Source organism: Typopeltis vanoorti, chromosome 9 (genome assembly GCF_054136105.1).
Source record: "Typopeltis vanoorti isolate ZY-2024b chromosome 9, IOZ_Tvanoo_1.0, whole genome shotgun sequence".
Classification (NCBI taxonomy): Eukaryota; Metazoa; Arthropoda; class Arachnida; order Uropygi; family Thelyphonidae; genus Typopeltis; species Typopeltis vanoorti.
This window is the reverse complement of record NC_143557.1, coordinates 255,713-274,808: the sequence shown is the minus strand read 5'-3', so window position 1 is coordinate 274,808 and position 19,096 is coordinate 255,713. Positions and strand designations below refer to the sequence as shown.

Genomic DNA, 19,096 nt, shown 5'->3' with positions numbered 1-19,096 from the left:
GGTCCTCACGCTACTGGCAACTACCCAGGTAATCACCTCATGGTCACGCTCACCAATTGGTGGGTGATTTGACACTTAATTAATAATTACATCCTCTGATAAGATGACCAAATCCAAGACCCTTAATCCTCGTGTGCCCTCTGTTACATACTGTCTGAGGAAGTTATCCATCAAAAATTCAAGAAACTCATTTTCTTTACTTCCATTTGCTATCTCATCATTCCAGTTTATATTGCCATAATTAAAATTGTCCATAATGATCACTCTTTTCTTATTTGCTTGGCTAATTTGATTATACATTTCATAGTTGCTACCATCCACATTTCCTGGTCTATAACAACATTCAACCAAGTAATTTATTCCATCCACCTCTATCTCACATCATACTGACTCAAAACCACTGGTACTATTTCCCTCTTGCATCTCTGCTTTGTATGGACATAACTCTTTCTCTATCATCACTAGCACTACCCCTTCCATTTTATCCCTTCTATCCTCATGAAACACATCATACCCTTCCATCTGTATTCCTGTCAGGATGTCGTCCTCATTTAACCATGTCTCACTTATTCCAACAATTTTTGGGTGAACAGACGCAATTAGAGCAACCATTTCACCTGCCTCGTTTCTTACACTTCTAGCATTTGTATATAAACACCAGGAATGAAATATAAACAGTTCATTCCTGGATCTACAGCTAGTTGCACTGATAACACTCATTCGATGTGATCTCTCCATGCTCGACTGGGGCCATTTCCTTTCTGCTTATTCATTTTAGAACCCTCTTCAATTCCATCTGTTTCCTCTTGATCCCAGGTCCTCCCATTCCTTTCCTGTCTACACATGCTCTCACATCCTCTTGGAGCATCCACCCTTCTCATGCTGTATAACCCTGTCCACCCTGAGCCTATCCGTTTCCCTGTTTATTTTGTACACCCATTCTCTCATTTTCCATACTCATGCCACTTACTAACTCATTCATAAACACCTCCTCAATCTCTCCTGTCATACTCTCCTGCTCTTCCTCATCACTTCTTACTTGATCTGATTCATTCTCTGTACTCACTTCTCTACCTTTCAGCAACAGTCTCTCCAAGCGACTCACATCATAACCACTCAAATGCAGTCCATCGCTCCCATACAGTTCACTTCATCCTGGAAGAAATATAAAGAAGAGATATTATGGGTGAAGAGCAGATGGGGAATGTGGAGACTCAGGCCACGAGAGTGACTGGTTATGGTGAGGAAGGCAGAACTGGAATATGGGAATCGATTGGTACTAAGAGAAAGGGAAAATCATGGGGAATTTTTTAGATGTGTGACCAGTAGGAGTAGAAATGATTGTGGAGGAATGACATTGTGGTATTTCATTATGGAGAAGTAGGTTTTAATGCTAGAGGGATAGGACAAGTTCAGAGTTTAGTGGTGCAAGAGGAAGATTGTTCCAAATACTGAGTACTCTGGATGTCAGTAAAGCTGTGGGTTTGGATGGCATTTCACCACGGGTTTTGAGAGAATGTGCTAATGAACTGACAGCTCCTTTGACCTGACTTTTCAATGAAAGTCTGGCTATGGGAAAGGTTCCTTGGGGACTAATTATAGTCCAGTTTGTGTGTCACCAGTAGTTGTTAAGGTCTTGGAGAAATTAGTGAGGGTCCATATACAGCTTTGGGCAGATGAGGGTAAAGTTATTTGTGAGAATCAACATGGATTTGGTATGCGGCACTCTTGCTTTGGTAATATGATTGCCATTTATAATAAAGTGACAGGAGCAATTGATGAGGGAAAGGCATATACTGCCATTTTTTTTGGATTTTGCAGGGGTATTTGATGGGATGCCACCAGTGGCATATTTAGGTATAGGGCGTATAGGCCCAGGCCGAGAGCGGCAGAAATTTCCATGCTCTCATTTTTGTAATTATATTTATATTACAAATTTACGATATAAATAGGTTATGCATGTAAATCAACATGTTCATTAAATATGAGGAGGGGGGGCCGCACTTTCTGCGTGCCTACGGGCGGGAAATACCTAAATACACCATTGGTGCCACATGATAGGTTGATATTTTGGTTGCAGCACATTGGTTTAGATGTCAGGTTAGTCAACTGGATTCAGGATTGACTGTGTGTTAGGTATCAAAGAGTTATGTATGGTGGGGCAATATCATGGAGTCAGAGGTTCACAGGTGGGGTTCTGCAGGGCTCAGTACTGGGACCTGTATTGTTTAACTTTATATCAATGAAATTGTCAATGGATTGCAAGGGGATATTCAGTTGTTTGCAGATGATGTGAATCTGGGAAGGGTTATCAGTAATAGCGCAGATGTGGTGGTCCTGCAAGAGGATTTTAATAAAGTCTAGAGATGGTAAATGAATGGGGTGTTCAGATTAATGCCGCAAAATGTAAAGTCATGAAGTTTGGGATAAATACTTGTAGCATTCTCGATTGGAGGAGCTGTACTGAAGGAAGTAGGGGTGACAAGAGATCTGGGGGTGATAATTGATAAGAAACTGAAATTCAGGGAGCGTATTGCAATGGTGGTGAAGGTAACCCAGAGGATTGCTGCAATACTGAGAAGGATGTTGACCTGCAGAGATAAAAGAGTTATAATTCAGTTTTATAAGACTCTGGTCAGACCAAACCTAGACTATTGTTCTCAGATTTGGTCACTAGGATTTGAAGGGGATAAATTAACTGTGGAAATGGTACGGAGTCAGGTAACAAAGATGGATTGAGGTCTTATTCCTCAGTAATGATGGATCGGCTGAGGAAATGTGGACTGCAGAGTTTGGTGGATAGAAGAAGGAGAAGTGATACGATCGAGTCTTTTAAACTATTTAGTTAAACTGTTTAAACTGTTGAGTGGCAATTAAAGGGTTGAAACTGGTGATGTCTTTTGCTTGGTGGAACAGTGGAAATGTGCGATGACAAGGGGCTATACCTGGAAGTTAAGAAAGGAAGCTGTGAGCAAGAGGGTGAGGAGTGGTTTCTTTCGGTGGAGGGTGGTTAAACTGTGGAATTCATTGCCTGGTAGTGGTGAGAGCAAGAACAGTCAAGGAGTGGTATGATAGAATTTGTGTTTACTGGAAAGACCTCCCATGATGAGTCTTTTGACTCCATGGAGGCCTGAATAATAATAATAATAATTATTATTATTTGTGACACATCCAAGGAGTCCGAAGGCTCATCGTGGGAGGACACCTATTGTACAACTCTCTGTCGTCACCACTACATTGATCCTCTACTACCAATAATCTACATTAATGCCACCCCCCCCCCCCCCATCACCACAGGTAGTACTTTTTTGTCTGTAAATTGCATGTATTCTGAAATGACAGTTTGTCTGTATGCGGGATTAAAAACCCCGTTTTCCAGGAGAAACATCCTGTTGCCTCCATATGAGATTGGCTAACTGACCTTCAGTTGAAAAAGTCCATATAACGATTCTTCCCATCATGATAAGAATCGAACTTATGCCTTTTTTAATTGAAGGGCACAACTTACTGTCATACGTTGTATTATACATTGTACTCTCGTACATCGTACTCTCATATAATAATAATGGTATGCTGAAGAGACAATGATTTGATCAATGGTTATTCTATTGCCTGACCTCTAGTGAAAATAAAATAAAATTACAATAAATAAATGAAATAAAATTAATTGACTATATCAAAGATGCATTCTGTTTAAGAGAACAGAATGCATCTTTGATATTTCATATAACTATCTATATGAAAGAATGTCTCATATAGATAGTTTAAAGATTTAAAGGTGGCTTTAAGGTTGTATTTTTGTAGTATTCTGTTTATTTTGTCTGATATCCTTTTAATGTATGGAATGGTTACAGTTTTATTGTAGTCTTGTTAATTGTTGTTTTAAAGTGAGGTCTTGTAAAGAATTTTGTTAGTATTTTGGCTGTAACCATTTTTAGAAAGATATTGCTGATAACTTTTAATTCATCTTTAAGTGCTAGTTCATTGGAGAAAATCTTCATAGCCCCGTTTTTAGTGCATTAATTACCCCTAGTTTTTGTGTTGGGTGGTGGTAGGAGATTTTGAGTATATATTGGCCAGTATGTGTCGGTTTCTGGTAAACAGTGAAGGAAAGACTGCCAGAAGGAAGATGTGTGACAAGCATATCTAGAAATGGAAGTATGTTCTGCTTTCAATCTCAATTGTGAATTGTATGTGTTTGTGTTTTTTGTTTAGGTGGCTGAGGAATGTGTCTAATGTCTGGTGACCATAGGGTCAGATAGCGAAAACTTCATCAACATATCTAAGCCAGACTTTGGGTTTTAAAGGAGAGGAATCTAGAGCATGTTGTTCAAAATGTTCCATGTAAAAGTTAGCAATGGGGTGGGGATATAATGGTGAGCTCATGGCTGTGCCTTCTTTTTGAAGGTTGAAAGTATTTTGCCACACAATATAGCCAGAACATATGAGAGTGGTCTGAAAAGTTCTCAGCCTTGACCATATATGGCAACACTATTGGCACGATATTTTCTGCCTGAGTTGGTACATCTGTCATAAGCATTCATTTGAAATTGCAAGTCATTCTATCAAGCAGTATGTTTTATACAGCTTTTGACTCCCTCTGATTTCTATTTCTTCCCAAGACTAAAACTTTTTGTCGCTGGTCAGCGTTTTTCTTCGAATCAAGAGGTGATTGCAGCTGTAGAGGGGTATTTTGCAGATCTTACAGAGAACCACAACAGGACGGGATAATGGCACTGGAGCATCGCTGGAATAAATGTATTAGTCTTAAGGGATTATGTTGAAAAATAAAAATAATTTTGAAATTATAAATTCATTTTTTCATTGTTAGGCTAAGAACTTTTCAGACCACGCTCGTAGTACGTGCACAAAGAGTGCTGTGATATCGGGAGGGAATTTGTCCTATAATACAAGGATTATGTCATTGATTGGAACATTTTTGAAGAGGGCAGAGACATCAAAACTGACTAATAAATTATCTTTTTCTAGAGTTATGCCTTTGTAAACAAAATCAAATAAACAGATTACTACAAAAATACAATCTTGAAGCCACCTTTAAACCTCCTGCAAAATTAAAGAACTTACTCAACTCAGGGGTGTATGAAGTGTATGGAGAGGTAGCACCTTAGTATCAATGTCAGCCACTAATCTCAGGTTCAGGATGTTGGGGCTCTGGTCCTCACATACACTCACCTCTCTCACCTATGGCTCTAAGAAGTTGGTAGTGCACACCAGCAGCCACACCTGGTAAACCACCTCAGACTAAACTAAGTGAGGGGATCAGCAATATAGAATGCTGTAAATAGGGAATTTCAACCTTTATGTGCACAAAGTCTGGAATGGCCAAGATGGCAGAAAAATCAACATTGACTGATCAATTGCATCAAGGGCATGACAGCAAGATGTGCAGAACATCGAGGGCACACTTCTGACATCTAAGGGGCTTGTGGCCAGCTGTCATGGAAGAGATTGGAGCCTCACCACGTATTTATCCATTGTCAACCATGAAACACACCATGTCACAATGTGAAGTTACAGATGTGGTTGAGACCCCCCTCCTGCAACCATCAGCTCTTATAGCTACAGGGAAGAAGAGCTTGAAACCGAGAATTGTAAGACAAGAACTACTAAGGTAGTGTATGAAGATAATATCCCAAACCCTCCAGGGAGGATATTCTCAGATGTCGCTTGTCTGAAAACCAGGAGCAGTCTCTTGAAAATAATAACATGGAACATCAGAACACCCTACGAGGCAGGCAAATTAGACAACCTACTCTAGGAATTAGAAGTGATGAAGGCTGATATTGCAGGTATCAGTGAAGTAAGGTGGACAGATACAGGCATAATAATAAGAAAAAAATCCCACTGTAATCTACTCTGGCAGTGACATACACTTTAACAGAGTAGCACTTGTCCTAAGTAATAGAATTGCAAAATCTCTACATGGATACTGGCTCATAAATGACAGAATCATAACAGCCAAAATAACTGCACAGCCATTCAACCTGTATATTATCCAAGCATATGCACCAACTCGATCACCTTGATGACCACCTAGATGAAGAGTTGGAACAATTTTATGAAGACATCTAAACTGCAATCTCTAGTACTAAGTCAGATGATATTATAATGATGGGCGAACTAAATGCAAAAGTGGGCTCAGAAAAAATCTCATTTTGCATGGGAAACCAAGGGCTTGAAATCATAAATGAAAGAGGGTGAAAGATTAATTCAATTCTGTGAAACCAATGACATAATTGCCAACACAGTTTAAACATCCTCTCAGAAGACTATATGCATGGAAAAGCCCTGGGGACATCTATAAAAACCAAATTGACTATATAATAATAAGCAAAAGATTCCGAAATGCAATAACACAACCAAAAACATATCCTGGAGCAGACATAGGATCGGACCACAACCCAGTGATTGCAAAAATCAAAATAAAACTTAAGATTCCAAGCCAACCATTCATAAGAGAAACTTATAATTCAGATTCACTTAACAACCAAGAAGTTAAAGACTGCTTTATAAAAGAATTCACAAAATCCCTTAACAAGTCTGACACCACATCTCACACAGAAAATAGAACACCAATTGATAAAATTAACATGAACTGGCAAACATTCAAGAATAGCATCAACAAAGCAGCCAAAAATACACTTCCACAATTAAAAAGGAAATTGAATAAAACTTGGATAAATGAAAAAATACTACTAATAAATTTAGTTTAATCCTTTATCCCAGTGAGAGCAAACAAAGTTTGCGCCTGAAAATATCTTCAGGACTGAATATAGTGTTGTACTATCTTACCTGGGTAAGTAGTACAACACCAGAGCAATGCATAGCTAAGGTGGAGCAAGTTAACATTCACTAAACTTTCAAGAAAAAAATACTAACTTTGATGGAACAAAGAAAAAAGTTAAAAAACAAACCTGAATATAAAAGCATGAATAAAGAAATAAAAAAGTAATGCAGGAAAGCCAAAAGAGGAATGGATTAAGAATAAATGTACAGATATAGAAAACCTTGATAGAAAAACAGAAGCAGAGAAAATGTATGAAAAGGGCAGAGAAATGACAAGCAGGACAAATGCAGAAATTATGCAAGTGTCATTAGAGACTCGAGACCATATTCTAATGGATAAAAAAGAAATCATGGAAAGATGGATTGAATACACAAGGAAATTATACGAAAATAACATTCCTGAACAGACTGATTTAGAAGGACCACTTATTTTACTCTGTGAATTTGAAAACACAGTCAGAAAACTAAAACCACATAAATCTGCAGGAATAGATAATATCTTGGGAATAGATAATAATAATGAATGAATGAGGATGGGCTGGCAATTTGGGATTTAGCCGACCAAATTGTATTCTTATTGGTTAAACCAAAATAAAAAATTATGGTACAACATGACAAAATTTCATGCCGGCTGGGGCGTCGCCCGGTTAAACAAGGCCCCTGTTGTTTTCGCCAGAGAATCAGGGTGAACAGCGAAAAGTCAGCTACTGGAACAAATCTGAAAACACACCCCAACTCAACATCAGCAGAGTTAAAGATCGGTTCTATCAACGTAAGAAGCCTGAATGGCAAAGAAATGGAGCTAGCTGAGGAATTAGATAAGTACCAGATCGACATAATAGGGGTGACTGAAACAAAAAAGACAAAAACTGGTGAGATCTTTCTGAGCAATAAGTACAAAATGTTATATTCAGACAATGACAATCAAGGAAAAGAAGGAGTAGCCATAGTATTCAACACAAAATACGAGGCTAATCTTCTTGAATGGCAGTCAGTCTCAAGTAGAGTAATGTGGGCAAATATGAGAATGGGGAACTGGACAATGAGACTTATTTGTGCCTATGGTCCCACAGAAGGTTCTACTAAGGTAGAAGGTCGAGGAATTTTTTGAGGCTTTAGAGAAAGCAACTGACACAATGAAAAAGGAAAAGTTGGTCCTTGCTGGGGATCTAAATAGCAAAATAGGAAATGATTGTGAGACATACAAAAATATTTTGGAGAAATTTGGAGAAAAGAGCAAAGCTAATAATAATGGCAAATATCTGTTGGATTTCTGCTCAGGACATGGACTGGTTATTACTAACACCTTGTTCCAACATAAAAATGTGCACAAATTCACATGGAGAGAAGAGGTAAGGAATAAGAAAAGTCTCATTGACTATGTCAGTGCTTCCTAAACTTCTGGATGTCAGGGCCCCCTTTGCAAAAATTAAAATATTTCACGGCCCCCCCTCGAAAAAAAATCGTAATAGAGAGATATATTATTATAATATTTATTGTATTTATATTCAATACAAAACATACACAGCATATATTACATTTCTTGCTTCTTACCGTTTGGTTCTGAAGACGATGTGGGCTGTTCTGGTAAAATATGAAATACTGTCCTTTTTTTATTTTGAGTCTGTTTCTGCTTCTTCTGGTTTGTCGTGGGAATTTTTTTTATTTTATTTTTTATCAGCCACTTATCCATCTCAGGGTTAAATTTTTTAACGTAGAATAGATCAAATAATATCACCACTTACCGATACTGACACACCACAGACTAACAACATGAAATTAGTGAATATTACCTGAATAAGGGAATCCCTGGACCAGGAACATGCTTCTCTTTTGTGACTTTTCTCCCTGTACGGCAATTAAGCCTAATGCGAAACAGACAGCAAAGGCAGATTATTAAAATGTGCATATGGTTGGTGCGATATTAACAAAAGATCGCGCGACCGAAAGATAAAAGCATAGCTGACAATTGAGTTGAAATGCTAACTCTCTTTAACCGAATTCCATATGTGAAACTGCCATAACATTCATTATATATATATATTACTTAGTTTTAACACTTTTACGAATTTTAACACATTCGGTTGAATTTTATTGCTGCCTTGCGACATCGAACTCACACACATCTAATTAATAACAATAGTTTTTAGCTAGATGCTGTGTTTGCCCATGCAACATATGGTTTTGTTTCAGTCTATACAGCATAGTTTCTGTATGAGGGGACATGTGACTCATTAATTAGTGTGTTTTTATCCCAGTTATCTCTAATTGCATTATTTGTTGAGAAATATATTACACAGACTCCTCATACCTTATTCACTGGCATAATAAAAGTACTTGTTTTTATTGCCTCTGCAGTATAGTGTCTATTAGGGAGGGGTGTTGTTTACCACTGCAAGAGAGTTACTATCTCCCCACATGAACTTGTTTAAGCTTTTTTTCACGTGTGAAGTATATGCGACACTTTTATTGGTAACAGAAAGCTAGCTCAGATGATAGTGATAATATAAAACGAGTTTTCATATGTATATATGAAGTCAATATCAACAGTCCCTGATTACGAACGCGTGATGAAACGGACAGGAAGATTTGGAGCTTCCCTGGAGAGCATTCGAAGTAAATACAATTAACCACTGCTTTGAAATGAAACATATGAATAAGCAATATTTACTAATATTCATTAAGTGCCGAAATACGCAGGAAGCAAAGTTTGTGAATTTTCCATTAAAATATAAAAAATAACAAAAAATAAATAATAAAAGTTAAAAACGTTATTTTTAAAATAAAAAAAATCAGCTTAGTCTTAAAACATTTTAAATTTGTTTTCATTATTTCACGGCCCCCCTCAACAAAACCTACGGCCCCCAATGGGGCCGCAGCCCACAGTGGAAGCGCTGGACTATGTTATTGTTGATAGTGATGTTTTCTCCCTGGTGCAGGACAAGTGTACAGAGGATTTGAAATTGGAAGCGATCACTATTTAGTCTTGAGCAGGATAAAATTGAATTTCATATTGAAAAGAATAACATGTAAGAAAGTTTTAAAGCGAATAAAAGTTGAGCAGCTCTCAGATGTGAACTGTAGACTAAAATACACAAAGATTATTGAAAAAAAAAATGAAAGAGTTTGAGAACAGGAATCAAACCTTGGAGATTCAGTGGTAAACTCTGAAGAAAACATTGATTGATTCTGCCAGAGAGGCATGTGGTGAGGTTGTCTGCAAGGATAAAAAAATCAGACCTCCCTGGTGGACACAGGAAGTTAAAGAGGCAGTGAAGGAAAAGAAGAAAGCATACCAAAAGTTCCTGTCAAATAAGTCAGCTTGTGCTCTTAGAGAATATAGAGACAAATGCAAGAATGCTAAACACTGTGTAATACTAGCTAAACAAAAGTCATGGGAGGACTTTGGCAAGAATATAGAAAATAAATATCAAGAAAGTGGCAAAATATTCTGAAGGTTGTTGAAGAAGCTTAGAAACGGAAGAAAGAGTGCTGTAAAAGGAGTTAGAGATGATCAAGTTGACATGAAAATGGGAGAAAAAGATATCCTTGAAGTATGGAGTAATTACTTTGAAAAACTGCTAAACGAAACAAGCAGTGATGATAGCACAGTGGTAAAAAACACTGACCAGGCATGCAGTCAGGAATACATATCCATACTTGAAATAGAAAAAGCCATCAAAGGCTTGAAATGCGGAAAGGCAGCAGGAGTAGATGATATGCTACCAGAAATGCTGAAGTATGGTGGTATAAGAGTCTTACAGTGGCTGCACTGCATAGTTCAGAAAGCCTGCACAGAGGGACGAATTCTCAATGATTGGAGTAGAGCTCTCATAGTACCCATATATAAAAAGGGAAATAAAACTGAATGTGAGAATTACAGAGGTATTTCCCTACTGAGTGTTCCTGGGAAGATCTATGCAAGTATACTTGAAAAACGGTTGAGAAGAATTGTGAAAGAAAAGCTTGGTGAAGAACAAGCTGGATTCAGGCCAAATAGAGGCTGTCAGGATCAGATCTTCCCTTTACGACAAATAGTTGAGACAGCATGGGAATATAACAAAGATCTGTATTTAAGTTTTGTCGATTTGGAAAAGGCATATAACAAGGTGCCAAGAGAGATGCTATTCAATACGCTGCAGTTATATGGTGTCAATGGGGCATTTTATAAAGCAATACTTAATCTTTATTTGAGTTGTAAGTCAGCAGTTAGAATTGAAGGAAGTACAGGAAGATGGTTTAATGTTAAATCTGGTGTGAGACAAGGATGTACATTATCCCCTCTGTTATTCATTATCTATATGGATCACATTATGAAGGAAAGTGGTATCTCATCATCATCTCATCTTCTTTACACCCTCTTTTACCTTGCGGTGTCGAGGGTCCACCTGATATCAAAATTGGAGATGTTAATGTCAGCTCTTTGCTTTATGCAGATGATGTTATACTTCTAAATAAATCTGCTACAAGTCTGCAAGATTATCTGACTAAATTGAATAGCTGTTGTAATAGATATGGTATGAAGGTCAGCAATAAAAAGACAAAGACAAGGAAAAGAGGAAAATATGGGAGTCCTGAAAAAGATTAACGGGTGTGAACAGATGGCATCAATGGCAATATCATATTAAAAATGAGGATATTAGGAAAGATGTTGACATTGTCAGCATCCAGGAATGCGTTAGCAGAACTAATCTCAGGTGGTATGGTCACTTAAACAGAATGGGCGAAGAAAAAATAGCAAAACAAGTGTTCTCAGCCAGGTTGGAAGCAAAACGACCCAGAGGAAGACCAAGATATAGGTGGATTGATACGGTACAAATATAAGATCTGATAATGTTAGAGTCTTGACAAGTAACAGACTGATTTGGAGGAAAATTGTAGATAGGAAGTTAGTAATGATGTAATTTTTTTTCATGTAGTACTATCATATCCTGTACACCCCTTGAGTGTACATAGCAGGAATTTGATGATGATGATGATGACTGGATTTCTATCCAAAGATATTAATCAATTTTCGTTCCAATTCCTAAAAAAAATGCTACAAGATGTGAAGAGTTCAGGACAATTAGCCTGATCAGTCAAGTATCAGAAGTCCTCCTGTACGTTATTCTTGAAAGAAATAAAAGAAAAATAAACATAGAAATAAATGATACACAAAGTGGCATCAAAGAAAATGTAGGTACAAGAGAAGGTATTTTCAACGTCAGAACCATCATAGAAAGATATCTAGAAAAACAAAAAGATGTGTACCTCTGCTTCATAGATTACAAAAAGGCATTCGACAATGTTCAACATGAAAAATTAATTGAAATCCTTTCAGAAATAGACATGGATGGAAATGACATTAGGCTAATAACTAATAACTTTACTGGGAACAGACTGTTTCTTGGAGAATAAATAGAGAGACCTCAGAAGAATTCCCACTTCAGAAAGGTGTGAGACAATGCTGTGTCTTTTCTCTGATTCTCTTTAACCTGTACACAGAAGAATTAATTAATAAAATTAGTAACCTCAAAGGAATCACTGTAGGGGCAGAAATATTAATAACCTAAGATATGCAGATGACAATATTCTTCTAGCTGAAAACAAATATGACCTCAAAACTCCTATAGATGAAACCCTCAAGTATAGCCTCAGTTTTAACTTTAAAAAGACAAAATTCATGATAATTTCAAGAGAAAAGGAAATACCAAAAATATGCATCAATATGCATCATCTGACCTCTGGAATGTCGAGTATGAGGAAAGATTGAAAAGATGTAATTTGCAGAGTCTAGTGGAGAGAAGGAAGAGGGGAGATATGATAGAGACCTACAAGTTGGTAAGGGGTTGTTATAGGATCAATGGTGGAGAAGTTCTACAGAGAATAGTGGGAGATCAGGGGAGAACCAGAGGTCATCCCTGGAAACTGTATAAAGAGGGTGTGAGTAGGGGAGTGAGAGGCAGGTTTTTTTCGTGCAGAGTTGTGAATGATTGGAATGCCTTGCCTGAGAGTGTGGTGTCTGCAAGGAGTTTGAAGGTGTTTAAGACCCGGTATGATGAGATGTGTGTGAGATAAAAGGACCTCCTAGATGAGTCTTTGACTCCATGAGGTCTTGTTTAATAATAATAATAATAATAATATAAAAGGAAATAAATTAGAACAAGTGCAAATATATTTATACCTCTGACAGTTGATCACAGAGAATGGCAAGACAGAAGATGAAATTAGAAAAAGGATTGAAATTGCAAGGTCATCTTTCAACAGTATGAAAAATCTACTGACGTAGAGAATTAAATCTGAAAACAAGACTAAGAATCTCCAAATGGTCCACATTATTATACAGAGTAGAGACATGGACACTCTCCAATCTGAGTGTGAAAATCTGGAGGCCTTTGAAATGTGAATGCTGCGAAGAATTATGAGGATATTGATGTTATTGATGATAGAGAAAGAGTTATGTCCATACAAAGTAGAGATGCAAGACGGAAATAGTGCCAGTGGTTTTGAGGCAGTATGGTGTGAGATAGAGGTGAATGGAATCAAATACTTGGTGGGATGTTGTTATAGACCAGGTAATGTGGATGGTGGTGATAGTGAAATGTAGAGTCAAATTAGCCAAGCAAATAAGAAAATGGTGATCATTATGGGTGATTTTAATTATGGCAATATAGACTGAAATGATGAGATAGCAACTGGGAGTAAAGAAAATTAGGTTCTTGAGTTTTTGATGGATAACTTCCTCAGACAGTATGGAACAGAGGGCACACGAGTATTGAGGGTCTTGGATTTGGTCATCTCATCAGAGGATGTAATTATAAATTCCTTTTTTCATTAGGCCAAGAACTTTTCAAATCACCCTCGTATTATTATTTTTTTGACCTCAATGGAGTCACAAAATTTATCATGGGTGGTTAACTCTAGCCATTACAAAGTTCCTCATGCTACTCCTTTAACTCATCTACTGTCCACACTTTCACCACCCTCTCAGACAATTACCACGCTGCACAAAAAACTTTCTTCTTACTCTTTTACTCGTAACTTCCAGTAATGGTCCCTTGAAAAATCTGTTCAGTTAATCCAATATTAATCCTTTAACAGCTTTAATGTCTCATTCATATCTCCCTTTATATTTTCTATTCACCGAACTCAGCAGTCTGTATGCCTTCAGTTTATCCGTATAATCAAGATTATACAGTTCTGATATCATTTTTGTTATCGATCTCTGCACCCTCTGCAAGGTTATTTCATGTTCTTCAAATCATGGTGATCAGATATGAGCACAGAAATCCAGATTTCGCTGATCAACGCTTTATACAATGGATCACCACCTTTTTTTCTCATGTAGTCATTGTCCTGAATATTGCAGCAATTCTATGAGATGTCTTCACAGTCTCTTCAATATGTTGTCTGAAATTCAAATTTCTATCTATAATCATCCTGAGATCACTTGATTTCTGAACTTTTTTCATTATAACTCAACTAAGTGAAGCATCCCATCTCTGAATCCTAAATTTCAAAACCTTACATTTAGTTGCATTAAACTGACATACCTATTTATTTGCTCAACATTCTGGCTTATTCAAATCCTTCAGAAGAACCAAAACAGAACTGCTACTAATAACCCTCCCCAGCTTCGTGTGAACAATTGAATACCTCCCTGAGTCAATCAATACTGCAAACTTATTCCCTTTATTTCTAATGCTCCTAGCATTTGTATACAGAAAAACAAGTGTTTTTTCTCTTCCAGCTAGTATTCTTATAGCCATTATTATCTCCTGCGTACTCCACTTGGCTCTGCAATATAGTGTATACCTTCTCATTTCTGAAGCCACTATCCCTACATGAGGCCATTCCTGCCATGACACCAGTGGTGTAGCTAGAGCTTTTGCATCCCGGGGCAGTCCCTGAGTTTGCCGCCCTCTCAATACACATCAGAAATACTACAAAAAGTCAAAATGACGTATAAAGAAATAAATTAAAACACTATGTTTAATTTTGAAGTAAAACTTTAATTTCAACATTCTAAAATATTATTTTTCTTGCTTTTCTGTTAGCAAAATCGTCAATGACATTGGCGAAGTCTATTTCATAGTAACGTAGGTAATTCTTAATCAATTTTATTGAGAAAAACTCTTTTCACAACTAGCAACACTGACAGCAATTGTGCGGAAATGCACAGTAGTATTACAATATTTGGAACTGAGGTCTCGAGACTGTATTTTAGAATTAACTGCAAAAGGTTCACAGTGCCGCCCCGGGCAGCACTTTGAACCTTTCTCTTTGAACCAGTCTCTCCAAATGCCTGTGTCCTGCTTTCAAATATAATCCATCTCTTGCATATAGCTCTCTTCAATCCCCAAATGATGTATTCCAGGCATCCACATATTCCAGACTCGTCTTCCTACATATTCTTGTTGTCATCTCATTTTTTATCACCGGAGGAAAAGAGCACTTTTCCTCTGCTCTACATTATCATACTGGAACAACATGCTCACTATCTTTCCTTTGACAAATTCTGCTGCATCATCCCCAACATCAACCTCAAATCTTGCATTACAATTCACTCTACCTCTCAGGTCATTTGTACCAATCATTACTGTCACCTCTACATTTTTATCCCTCTTTCCACATTCTCTATTGTCCCACCCAACAAGCACTCCTCTAGCATTCTACTCTGCACACTACAAATCATCAAATCTTCATACATGATACTCTAAACACATTCATTCATCCATCCTTTTCTCTCCAGCATCCCCGACTCTTTCTGTTTCCAGTCTCTCTTTTTCCTCCTTTTTCCTTTTCTCTCCTTCCTCTCATCTGTCTATCCCTTACTTCCACACTCTTGACTTTCTCCAGTTTCATATCTTTTCTTGTCTCTCCCATTCTTTCACCTACTCTTGTTCTTCTTCTTACATTAGCGAATCTCTTAAGCCCTCCTCAACTCAGTCTTCATCTCCCCTCTCAGCAGTTTTGTGCTCTGTCTACTCATTCTGCTTTCAGTTGACAGTCAGACACACAAACATTCATGGCCATCAGCCATACCATCTCGCTCTACAACACTGCCCACGGTCAAATCCATATGTACATCTTTCACATTCTCTTCACTCTTCAACACATTACTAGTATCCACAAATTGCTATTCACTCATTTCTGAAGCAGTATCTATGCTTCTGCGAAATCCAAAGATCAAATTACTTATCTCTCTCTCTCTGTGTGTGTGTGTGTGCTTCTCACTGCTTACATATCATTCAAAAACACATTCCCATTCCTCACCTGCCACAGTTTTAGTATTTTAAAACACCTACCACAACTATAGGATGCATATATACACCATGCTTAGCAAGCTATGAAATCATCAACTATGCTATGTATAACGCACTTTAAATGGTGGTGAACTGGATGGCAATATGTTAAACTGGCAGCTTCCATGTGGAATATGATTGATACAATTAGATGCAATACTGAGACAATATCCTAACAAAAACCCTAACCAGTCACATAAAATTGTCAATTCAATAGTGCAAACTTAAAAACCAGTATTGGTAATGAAATAAACACAATAAAATCCTTCCTTACTACTAATACGTATCCACATCTACCAGTAGCATGTATTTACATGCTAGTGCCACCTATCCCATATATTTTTGGTGTTTCCATACCTCTAGGTAGAATTTTGAAAGTTCTCCTTATACTCACATTTTATACAACAGAATTTATGAGGTTTAAATTCCTCATAAATATAATGTCCATTCTTTGGATAAAAGGATTAGCAAACATCGGTATTACATTAAAATACCTCAAACTTTAAAATCTAGTCTTGCACGATATTGTATTGAGACCAAAGACAGTAATGGAATGAAACTCTTTTGATGTTCCTATTTAAAACTGCTTTTATGGAAAAGTTTTATATAGGAACATCTTTTCATAGTTCTGAAGTCCTGTCCCACTAGCCTAATTTAAAACACAATCATTGCCTATCTCTCCCACATATTTGGGAGATTCTCATCCTACATAAATATCAGAAATGATTTATTTTACTTTTTCATGTGATCCTTGTAGCATTGCTATACCTGTGGTTATCAGTTAAGCAATCATTGTATCTATTGTGTATTTTATATTATTATTATTATTATTATTACGGGCAACTCCATGGAGTCTACAGACTCATCGAGGGAGGCCCTAACATCATGTCAAGAACAACTATTCGACATTCACACAGTATTTATCATACCTCGCCTTGAACTCATTCATAGTCGTAGCACCCACAACAGACTCTGGCAGCTTATTCCACTCATTCACCACTCTCCAAGTAAAAAACCTAGCTCTAACACCCCTGCTAACCACATTCTTGCCCAGCTTCCATGTATGGCCCCTAGTCCTCCCACCACCAGTCCTATTCTCAAAAATATCTTCTGAATTAATCTTATAGAAACCCTTCAGTAATTTGAATGTCTCAATCATATCGCCCCTTTTTAGCCTATCAACCAATTTCTGCAACCCACAAATCTTCAACCTGCTCTCATAAGGTTCATTCCATAGACCTACTATCATCTTGGTCGCTCGTCTCTGGATCCTCTCCACCTCCTTCCCATCAAGAAGAAACCCTGGCGCCCATATCTGGGCACAGTAGTCTAGATGGGGGTCTTATCAAGGCTCGATACAGAGGAACAATAACTTGTTTGTCTCTGCTTGTTAAAGTATTTTTCAGAAGCCAAGTGATTTGATGAGCTGATTTAGCCACTTTTGCAATGTGCCCCCTAAACTTCAATTCCCTATCCACCAACACTCCCAAATCCTTGGCCTCATCAGTCTCCTGGAGTACGGTTCCACCAATGTGATATACTGCTGCTCTTCTTTTCACCCCAAAATGCATAACCTTACACTTTGCCACATTAAATTGACATTCATTGTCCCTAGCCCAGTCCTCCAGACTATCGAAATCATCCTGTAAAATTTTGACATCCTGTGCACTCACAATTGCTCTACCCAACTTTGCATCATCAGCAAACAAGTGAACACTTCCTCTCAGATCCTTTCCTATATCATTGATGAACAAATTGAAAAGTAGTGGTCCAAGAACAGAGCCCTGCAGCACCCCACTAGTCACAAGCCGTCTTTTGGATTCAACTCCTGAATAAACCACTCTCTTTTATCTCTCCATCAACCACCCTCCTATCCATCTCACCAACCCTATATCCATCCCCATCTGCTCCAGTTTACTGATTAGAGTTCCATGTGGTATCCTGTCAAAGGCCTTGGCAAGGTCCAGTAGAATCACTATAAACCCATTACCCTTATCCAGTTCAGCCGTCACTGTGTTATTGAACATGAGCAAGTTACTGAGGCATGATCTACCCTTCACAAAACCATGTTGTTCCCCATACAATATCCCATTTTTATCTATACAATCCTGTAATCTTTTCTTGACTAATTTCTCCAAGACCTTGACAACGATTCCTGATATGCTAATCAGTCGGTAATTTACAACAGCAGTCTTGGAACCACCTTTATGCAGAGGAACTATTTTCCCCTCTTTCCATCCCCTCGGGACTAACCCAGACCCGAGACTCAAATTAAACAAAATGGTCAAGGGTACTGACAATTCTTTAGCCGCTTCACGTACGACACGAGCTGGTATACCATCCAATCCCACAGATGTATTGACATTGAGGTTATGCAATAGACTACACATCTCCACTTCACTCACCACAATTCCCATATAATCTATTGGTTCATTCATTTCTGCAATGTCACCACCTGGATGATATATTCTTGCAAAGTACTCACTCTGTAACTCAACTATATGAACTGATTCAGTTACCTCCCTACCATCGGCATTATTTAAAATCATTCTGCCATATACATGTTTTCTTTTACTTGCAACATATCGAAAAAACTTTAGGATTCTCTTTAGTCTGAATGGGCAATGTTCTTTCGTAATCGTTTTTTGCTTTTCTTAACACACACGTTAATATCTTTGAATTGCTTGTTCTTTTTGCAGCAAAATATTTGTGCTGATTTTGTTAGCTATTTATTATATCTAACAGGGTTTTCTGTCTGATAACTGCCTAAATCTCAACAAGTATGGCTGATTTACTGTTAATTTACTAAATATTTTGAGGGCAGTCAGTTTAAGATCCTCAGCCCTGTTGCTTTAGACTACTTTAAATTCAGTTCCGTGTGCATGATGATTGGATCATAGTTCTTTTGTCCATTACAATTTGGATTGTTCATATATTTGTGTTGCATGATGTGTGTTTTGTGATCCAAGGAGTCTGATCCACTGTAATATGCATAATAAATTATA

General features: G+C 37.6%; 1 protein-coding gene across 1 annotated transcript in view; it reads left to right on the top strand.

The window, feature by feature from the left end:
• Nucleotides 1–19,096, top strand: part of LOC150102840 (ketimine reductase mu-crystallin) — a 222,630-nt gene that overhangs the window by 65,062 nt on the left and 138,472 nt on the right. The window lies entirely within an intron of this gene.